This window comes from Chiloscyllium punctatum, unplaced genomic scaffold (assembly GCF_047496795.1).
Source record: "Chiloscyllium punctatum isolate Juve2018m unplaced genomic scaffold, sChiPun1.3 scaffold_540, whole genome shotgun sequence".
NCBI lineage: Eukaryota > Metazoa > Chordata > Chondrichthyes > Orectolobiformes > Hemiscylliidae > Chiloscyllium > Chiloscyllium punctatum.
This window is the reverse complement of record NW_027310274.1, coordinates 85,001-95,000: the sequence shown is the minus strand read 5'-3', so window position 1 is coordinate 95,000 and position 10,000 is coordinate 85,001.

Sequence of the window (10,000 nt, the reverse complement as noted above, 5' to 3'; positions counted from 1 at the left end):
TGGTATAAATCAGTAACCACTGACACTTAGAATATTTTCGGGTTGGTATAAATCAGTAACCACCGACACTTAGAATATTTTCGAGTTGGTATAAATCAGTAACCACTGACACTTAGAATTTTTTCGAGTTGGTATAAATCAGTAACCACTGACACTTAGAATATTTTCGACTTGGTATAAATCAGTAACCACTGACACTTAGAATATTTTCGGGTTGGTATAAATCAGTAACCACCGACACTTAGAATATTTTCGAGTTGGTATAAATCAGTAACCACTGACACTTAGAATTTTTTCGAGTTGGTATAAATCAGTAACCACTGACACTTAGAATTTTTTCGGGTTGGTATAAATCAGTAACCACCGACACTTAGAATATTTTCGGGTTGGTATAAATCAGTAACCACCGACACTTAGAATTTTTTCGGCTCAGTAGAAATCAGTAACCAAGCGCATTTTTGAATTGGTTACTGATTTCTCCGTTCGAGTTGCGGCTGCGGTTGGCTTCAAATAGTGGTGGGGGCTTAATTATCGCCGAGGGGAGCATGTCCCGGTGGTGTGGCCGAGGATGGAGTGCCTTTTGAAGGGGGTGTTTCTGAATTTGGACCCTTTTTGAGTTGCATGGCCGGATGGGTGTGGTTTTGAAGGGTGTGTCTGTCTGGAGTGGCACCGGCGTTGGTGTGAGGCTGAGGGTGGGCGTTCGGTTCCTGGTTAGGGATAGGGAAAGGGTGAGACTTAGCTTTAGTGCTCGTGCCCCCGATTTTGGTAATGTTTGACGTCAATTTTCCAAGGAGGCGAATGCAAGGCTTCAGAGGGACTTTGAGTGTTCGGGGGCGGGGTAGCTCAGCCGGATTTGCCCCGGCGGTTCTGCGGACGGTGTTGACTTCGAGGGCGGACCGGCCCCCGTGTTCAGTCCGAATATCGTGCATTGTTAACGGCGGGAAGTGTTCCAAAAGGGAATGGGATTGAATGTGACTGCTGAAGCCGACTTTGAGACCTGTAACGCGGGTAGCTCAGCCGGATTTGACCCGGCGGTTCTGGCGACGGTCTCGCCTTCGAGGGGGGAGCGCCCCGCGTGTTCAGGCCGAATTTTGTGCATTTCCATCGGCGGGAAGAGGTCCAAACGGGAATGGGATTGAATGTGACTGCTGAAGCCGACATTGAGACCTCTAACGCGGGTAGCTCGGCAGGATTTGACCCGGCGGTTCTGCCGAAGGTCTCACCTTCGAGGGGGGAGCGTCCCGCGTGTTCAGGCCGAATATCGTGCATTGTTAACGGCGGGAAGTGTTCCAAAAGGGAATGGGATTGAATGTGACTGCTGAAGCCGACATTGAGACCTCTAACGCGGGTAGCTCGGCCGGATTTGACCCGGCGGTTCTGGCGACGGTCTCGCCTTCGAGGGGGGAGCGTCCCGCGTGTTCAGGCCGAATTTTGTGCATTTCCATCGGCGGGAAGAGGTCCAAACGGGAATGGGATTGAATGTGACTGCTGAAGCCGACATTGAGACCTCTAACGCGGGTAGCTCGGCCGGATTTGACCCGGCGGTTCTGCCGAAGGTCTCACCTTCGAGGGGGGAGCCTCCCGCGTGTTCAGGCCGAATTTTGTGCATTTCCATCGGCGGGAAGAGGTCCAAACGGGAATGGGATTGAATGTGACTGCTGAAGCCGACATTGAGACCTCTAACGCGGGTAGCTCGGCCGGATTTGACCCGGCGGTTCTGCCGAAGGTCTCACCTTCGAGGGGGGAGCGCCCACCGTGTACAGGCCGATTTTCATGCATTTCCAACCGTGGGAAGGGGTCCGAAAGGGGATGGGGGTGAACGTGACTGCTCAACCCGACTTTGAGACCTGTAACGCGGGTAGCTCAGCCGGATTTGACCCGGCGGTTCTGGCGACGGTCTCGCCTTCGAGGGGGGAGCGTCCCGCGTGTTCAGGCCGAATTTTGTGCATTTCCATCGGCGGGAAGAGGTCCAAACGGGAATGGGATTGAATGTGACTGCTGAAGCCGACATTGAGACCTCTAACGCGGGTAGCTCGGCAGGATTTGACCCGGCGGTTCTGCCGAAGGTCTCACCTTCGAGGGGGGAGCGCCCACCGTGTACAGGCCGATTTTCATGCATTTCCAACCGTGGGAAGGGGGCCGAAAGGGGATGGGGGTGAATGTGACTGCTCAACCCGACTTTGAGGCATCTAACCCGGGTAGCTCAGCCGGGTTTGACCCGGCGGTTCTGCCGACGGCCTCGCCTTCGAGGGGGGAGCGTCCCCCGTGTACAGGCCGATTTTCATGCATTTCGAACCGTGGGAAGTGGCCCAAAAGGGGATGGGAGTGAATGTGACTGCTCAACCCGACTTTGGCGCTTCCGAGCCGGGTAGCTCAGCCGGGTTTGACCCGGCGGTTCTGCCGACGGTCTCGTCTTCGAGGCGGGTGCCTCCCCCGTGTACAGGCCGATTTTCATGCATTTCGTACCGTGGGAAGTGGTCCAAAAGGGAATGGGGGTGGACGTGACTGCTCATACCGACATCGAGACTTGTAAGCCGTGTAGCTCGGCCGGGTTTGATCCGGCGGGTCTGCCGACGGTCTCGTCTTCGAGAGGGGGGCCTCCCCCGTGTACAGGCCGATTTTCGTGCATTTCCAACGGTGGGAAGAGGTTCATAAGGGGATGGGGGTGAATGTGACTGCTCAACCCGACTCTGAGGCTTCTAACCCGGGTAGCTCGGCCGGGTTTGACCCGGCGGTTCTGCCGTCGGTCTCGCCTTCGAGAGGGGCGCCTCCCCCGTGTACAGGCCGATTTTCGTGCATTTCCAACGGTGGGAAGAGGTTCAAAAGGGGATGGGGGTGAATGTGACTGCTCAACCCGACTCTGAGGCTTCTAACCCGGGTAGCCCGGCCGGGTTTGACCCGGCGGTTCTGCCGTCGGTCTCGCCTTCGAGGGCGGAGCCTCCCCCGTGTACAGGCCGATTTTCGTGCATTTCAAACCGTGGGAAGCGGTCCAAAAGGGGATGGGAGTGAATGTGACTGCTCATACCGACCTTGGCGCTTCCGACCCGGGTAGCTCAGCCGGGTTTGACCCGGCGGTTCTGCCGACGGTCTCGCCTTCGAGGGGGGAGCGTCCCCCGTGTTCAGGCCGAATTTTGTGCATTTCGAACCGTGGGAAGTTGCCCAAAAGTCGATGGGAGTGAATGTGACTGCTCAACCCGACTTTGGCGCTTCCGAGCCGGGTAGCTCAGCCGGGTTTGACCCGGCGGTTCTGCCGACGGTCTCGTCTTCGAGGCGGGTGCCTCCCCCGTGTACAGGCCGATTTTCATGCATTTCGTACCGTGGGAAGTGGTCCAAAAGGGAATAGGGGTGGACGTGACTGCTCAACCCGACTTTGAGGCTTCTAACCCGGGTAGCTCGGCCGGGTTTGACCCGTCGATTCTGCCGATGGTCTCGTTTTGGAGGGGGGAGCCTCCCCCGTGTTCAGTCCGATTTTCGTGCATTTCGAACCGTGGGAAGTGGCCCAAAAGGGGATGGGAGTGAATGTGACTGCTCATACCGACTTTGGCGCTTCCGAGCCTGGTAGCTCAGCCGGGTTTGATCCGGCGGTTCTGCCGACGGTCTCGTCTTCGAGGCGGCTCCCTCCCCCGTGTACAGGCCGATTTTCATGCATTTGCAACGGTGGGAAGTTGCCCAAAAGGGGATGGGAGTGAATGTGACTGCTCAACCCGACTTTGGCGCTTCCGAGCCTGGTAGCTCAGCCGGGTTTGAACCGGCGGTTCTGCCGACGGTCTCGTCTTCGAGGCGGCTCCCTCCCCCGTGTACAGGCCGATTTTCGTGCATTTCGAACCGTGGGAAGTGGTCCAAAAGGGAATGGGGGTGGACGTGACGGCTCAACCCGACTCTGAGGCTTCTAACCCGGGTAGCTCGGCCGGGTTTGATCCGGCGGTTCTGCCGACGGTCTCGTCTTCGAGGCCGGTGCCTCCCCCGTGTACAGGCCGATTTTCGTGCATTTCCAACGGTGGGAAGTGGTCCAAAAGGGAATGGGGGTGGACGTGTCTGCTCATACCGACTTTGAGACTTGTAAGCCGGGTAGCTCAGCCGGGTTTGTTCCGGCGGTTCTGCCGACGGTCTCGTCATCGAGGGGGGAGCCTCCCCCGTGTCCAGGCCGATTTTCATGCATTTCCAACCGTGGGAAGTGGTCCAAAAGGGAATGGGGGTGAATGTGACTGCTCATACCGACTTTGAGACTTTTAAGCCGGGTAGCTCAGCCGGGTTTGACCCGGCGGTTCTGCCGACGGTCTCGCCTTCGAGGGGGGAGCGTCCCCCGTGTTCAGGCCGAATTTTGTGCATTTCGAACCGTGGGAAGTTGCCCAAAAGTCGATGGGAGTGAATGTGACTGCTCAACCCGACTTTGAGACTTGTAAGCCGGGTAGCTCAGCCGGGTTTGACCCGGCGGTTCTGCCGACGGTCTCGTCTTCGAGGCGGGTGCCTCCCCCGTGTACAGGCCGATTTTCATGCATTTCGTACCGTGGGAAGCGGTCCAAAAGGGGATGGGAGTGAACGTGACTGCTCATACCGACTTTGGCGCTTCCGAGCCGGGTAGCTCAGCCGGGTTTGACCCGGCGGGTCTGCCGACGGTCTCGCCTTCGAGGGGGGAGCGTCCCCCGTGTTCAGGCCGAATCTTGTGCATTTCGAACCGTGGGAAGTTGCCCAAAAGTCGATGGGAGTGAATGTGACTGCTCAACCCGACTTTGAGACTTGTAAGCCGGGTAGCTCAGCCGGGTTTGACCCGGCGGTTCTGCCGACGGTCTCGTCTTCGAGGCCGGTGCCTCCCCCGTGTACAGGCCGATTTTCGTGCATTTCCAACGGTGGGAAGTGGTCCAAAAGGGAATGGGGGTGGACGTGTCTGCTCATACCGACTTTGAGACTTGTAAGCCGGGTAGCTCAGCCGGGTTTGTTCCGGCGGTTCTGCCGACGGTCTCGTCATCGAGGGGGGAGCCTCCCCCGTGTCCAGGCCGATTTTCATGCATTTCCAACCGTGGGAAGTGGTCCAAAAGGGAATGGGGGTGAATGTGACTGCTCATACCGACTTTGAGACTTTTAAGCCGGGTAGCTCGGCCGGGTTTGACCCGGCGGTTCTGCCGACGGTCTCGTCTTCGAGGCGGGTGCCTCCCCCGTGTACAGGCCGATTTTCGTGCATTTCGAACCGTGGGAAGTGGTCTAAAAGTCGATGGGAGTGAACGTGACTGCTCAACCCGACTTTGAGACTTGTAAGCCGGGTAGCTCAGCCAGGTTTGACCCGGCGGTTCTGCCGACGGTCTCGCCTTCGAGGGCGGACCCTCCCCCGTGTACAGGCCGGTTTTCGTGCATTTCGAACCGTGGGAAGTGATCCAAAAGGGAATGGGGGTGAACGTGACTGCCCAACCCGGCTTTGAGACTTGTAAGCCGGGTAGCTCAGCCGGGTTGGACCCGGCGGTTCTGCCGACGGTCTCGACTTCGAGGCGGGTGCCTCCCCCGTGTACAGGCCGATTTTCATGCATTTGCAACGGTGGGAAGTTGCCCAAAAGTCGATGGGAGTGAATGTGACTGCTCAACCCGACTTCGAGACTTGTAAGCCGGGTAGCTCAGCCGGGTTTGACCCGGCGGTTCTGCCGACGGTCTCGCCTTCGAGGGGGGAGCCTCCCCCGTGTACAGGCCGATTTTCGTGCATTTCCAACGGTGGGAACAGGTTCAAAAGGGGATGGGAGTGATTGTGACTGCTCAACCCGACTCTAGGGCTTCTAACCCGGGTAGCCCGGCCGGGTTTGACCCGGCGGTTCTGCCGACGGTCTCGTCTTCGAGGCGGGTGCCTCCCCCGTATACAGGCCGATTTTCATGCATTTCGAACCGTGGGAAGTGGTCCAAAAGGGAATGGGGGTGGACGTGTCTGCTCATACCGACTTTGAGACTTGTAAGCCGGGTAGCTCAGCCGGGTTTGATCCGGCGGTTCTGCCGACGGTCTCGCCTTCGAGGGGGGAGCCTCCCCCGTGTTCAGTCCGATTTCCATGCATTTCCAACCGTGGGAAGTTGCCCAAAAGGGGATGGGAGTGAATGTGACTGCTCAACCCGACTTTGGCGCTTCCGAGCCGGGTAGCTCAGCCGGGTTTGACCCGGCGGTTCTGCCGACGGTCTCGTCTTCGAGGCGGGTGCCTCCCCCGTATACAGGCCGATTTTCATGCATTTCGAACCGTGGGAAGTGGTCCAAAAGGGAATGGGGGTGGACGTGTCTGCTCATACCGACTTTGAGACTTGTAAGCCGGGTAGCTCAGCCGGGTTTGATACGGCGGTTCTGCCGACGGTCTCGCCTTCGAGGGGGGAGCCTCCCCCGTGTTCAGTCCGATTTCCATGCATTTCCAACCGTGGGAAGTTGCCCAAAAGGGGATGGGAGTGAATGTGACTGCTCAACCCGACTTTGGCGCTTCCGAGCCGGGTAGCTCAGCCGGGTTTGACCCGGCGGTTCTGCCGACGGTCTCGTCTTCGAGGCGGGTGCCTCCCCCGTGTACAGGCCGATTTTCATGCATTTGGAACCGTGGGAAGTGGTCCAAAAGGGAATGGGGGTGGACGTGACTGCTCATACCGACTTTGAGACTTGTAAGCCGGGTAGCTCAGCCGGGTTTGACCCGGCGGTTCTGCCGACGGTCTCGCCTTCGAGGGGGGAGCCTCCCCCGTGTTCAGTCCGATTTTCGTGCATTTCCCACGGTGGGAAATGGTATCTTTCATTACGGGGACAAGGGTCTGAAGCGGTGAAGTCAGTAACCGGCATAGTTAAGGAAAGGGTTCGAATTTTCTCAACAGTACGAAAAAAGTGAGCAGGGAAGCTAGAGAAGGTGTCAGTGAGTCCCAAACGAGTGAACCGCAAAACTTAGGGAAATGCCCGAAAGCGTTTTAAAGGGTGAAATCGGGAACGAGGAAATGATCGGAAAGTGCCTGAAAGTGCTAAATGAGTAAACAGAAAAACGATGAAAAATGTTTGAAAAGAAGAAGTGAGTAACCAGGAAAACTTAGAAAAATGTTCAAAACGAAGAAATCAGTAACCAGGAAAACTTAGAAAAATGATCAAAAAGAAGAAATGAGTAACCAGGAAAACTTAGAAAAATGTTTAAAAAGAAGAAATCAGTAACCAGGAAAACTTAGGAAAATGTTTAAAAAGAAGAAATCAGTAACCAGAAAAACTGCGAAAAATGTTTAAAAAGAAGAAATGAGTAACCAGAAAAACTTAGAAAAATGTTTAAAAAGAAGAAATCAGTAACCAGGAAAACTTAGAAAAATGTTTAAAAAGAAGAAATCAGTAACCAGGAAAACTTAGAAAAATGTTTAAAAAGAAGAAATCAGTAACCAGGAAAACTTAGAAAAATGTTATAAAAGAAGAAGTGAGTAACCAGAAAAACTTAGAAAAATGTTTAAAAAGAAGAAATCAGTAACCAGAAAAACTGCAAAAAATGTTTAAAAAGAAGAAATCAGTAACCAGACAAACTGCGAAAAATGTTTAAAAAGAAGAAATCAGTAACCAGGAAAACTTAGAAAAATGTTTAAAAAGAAGAAGTGAGTAACCAGAAAAACTTAGAAAAATGTTTAAAAAGAAGAAATCAGTAACCAGAAAAACTGCGAAAAATGTTTAAAAAGAAGAAATCAGTAACCAGGAAAACTTAGAAAAATGTTTAAAAAGAAGAAATCAGTAACCAGAAAAACTGCGAAAAATGTTTAAAAAGAAGAAATCAGTAACCAGAAAAACTTAGAAAAATGTTTAAAAAGAAGAAGTGAGTAACCAGAAAAACTTAGAAAAATGTTTAAAAAGAAGAAATCAGTAACCAGAAAAACGGCGAAAAATGTTTAAAAAGAAGAAATCAGTAACCAGACAAACTGCGAAAAATGTTTAAAAAGAAGAAATCAGTAACCAGAAAAACTTAGAAAAATGTTTAAAAAGAAGAAATCAGTAACCAGAAAAACTTAGAAAAATGTTTCAAAAGAAGAAGTGAGTAACCAGAAAAACTTAGAAAAATGTTTAAAAAGAAGAAGTGAGTAACCAGAAAAACTTAGAAAAATGTTTAAAAAGAAGAAATCAGTAACCAGAAAAACTTAGAAAAATGTTTAAAAAGAAGAAATCAGTAACCAGAAAAACTGCGAAAAATGTTTAAAAAGAAGAAATCAGTAACCAGGAAAACTTAGAAAAATGTTTAAAAAGAAGAAATGAGTAACCAGGAAAACTTAGAAAAATGTTTAAAAAGAAGAAATGAGTAACCAGGAAAACTTAGAAAAATGTTTAAAAAGAAGAAATCAGTAACCAGAAAAACTTAGAAAAATGTTTAAAAAGAAGAAATCAGTAACCAGAAAAACGGCGAAAAATGTTTAAAAAGAAGAAATGAGTAACCAGAAAAACTTAGAAAAATGTTTAAAAAGAAGAAATCAGTAACCAGAAAAACGGCGAAAAATGTTTAAAAAGAAGAAATCAGTAACCAGAAAAACTTAGAAAAATGTTTAAAAAGAAGAAGTGAGTAACCAGAAAAACTTAGAAAAATGTTTAAAAAGAAGAAATGAGTAACCAGAAAAACTTAGAAAAATGTTTAAAAAGAAGAAATCAGTAACCAGAAAAACTTAGAAAAATGTTTAAAAAGAAGAAATCAATAACCAGAAAAACGGCGAAAAATGTTTAAAAAGAAGAAATCAGTAACCAGAAAAACGGCGAAAAATGTTTAAAAAGAAGAAATCAGTAACCAGAAAAACGGCGAAAAATGTTTAAAAAGAAGAAATCAGTAACCAGACAAACTGCGAAAAATGTTTAAAAAGAAGAAATCAGTAACCAGAAAAACTTAGAAAAATGTTTAAAAAGAAGAAATCAGTAACCAGGAAAACTTGGAAAAAAACACTTAGAAAAATTTTCAGCAAAGTGTGAAAAATATTCTAAGTGTCAGCGGAGGAAAATGCTGCAGCATCGGGAAAGATTCGCAAACTTACACCGAACATGTGCTCCGAAGTGCCGGAGGAATTGGGTGAATTGAGCCCGGCAAATGGCCAGCTGTCGTTTTGTGCCTGCAGCCCGAAAACTTTAACTTTGTCTGTCGCGGAAGTCCGGACCGAGAAAAATCCAAACGGTTTTGACCGGACCGAGTTCCAGACCGATGCAGTCAAATTTGGAATTCAGACCCATTCAGTGCCACTTGTAGTTTTTCCGCAGTGAGGTTGGCGGGGTACCCGGAGATATATGGGAACACGATTTTTAGAACAAAATGGCGGCGCGGGACCGTTCTGAAAGGCATCCGAAAAACGGTTCCACGGGCATAGCACTTTAATGACAGGTATGAGTGCATGCCGGAGAGCTCTTGGAAGTCGAATTTTTGACACTTTGTCAATTTTTTGACAGATTTGACAAACTCTTTCTGTCTGTTCTAAGAGTCAGTCAGAGACTTGTGCGGCGGTCTTTTGACACTATTGGAGGGCGGGCAAACCCCACGTTGACTCCGGCCGTCCCTCCACAGGCGCTCGTGTCCAAAATGAAGGCGAGAGACGCGAGTGGCCTGGTTCCCTTGGGTGTTGCCAAGAAGGCTGCGGGCTGACCGTTGCCTGAGCACTCCCTAAAGCCTCTTGTGATGAGAGCAGACCTCGCCTGCCGCACGACCGGCTCTGGGAGTCGTTGGGCCGCTATTTGTGAATAGTCTGGTCCTCCTCTGCCACCCGGACAAGCGCGATGGCTCTGCCGCCCTGCGGTGCTCGTCACCCAGGTTTGGGGAACACGATACTCGTAACAAAAATAAAAGGCGGCTCGGGACCTGCAGGCGAAAGGGGTCCCGTGGTGCTAAGCACGTCGACTTCGGGTCTCGGTGCAAGCCGGAGAGCTCACGGAAGTCTAAAGTTTTCGGCACGTGGTCGAATCTTTTCAAAGGCTTACCCGGCTCTTTCCGTCCATTCTGAGAGTAAGTCAGAGGCCGGTGCGGAGGTCTCTTGACAATCGGAGGGGGTGGTGGCCCTCCGCAGGCGCTCGTGTCGA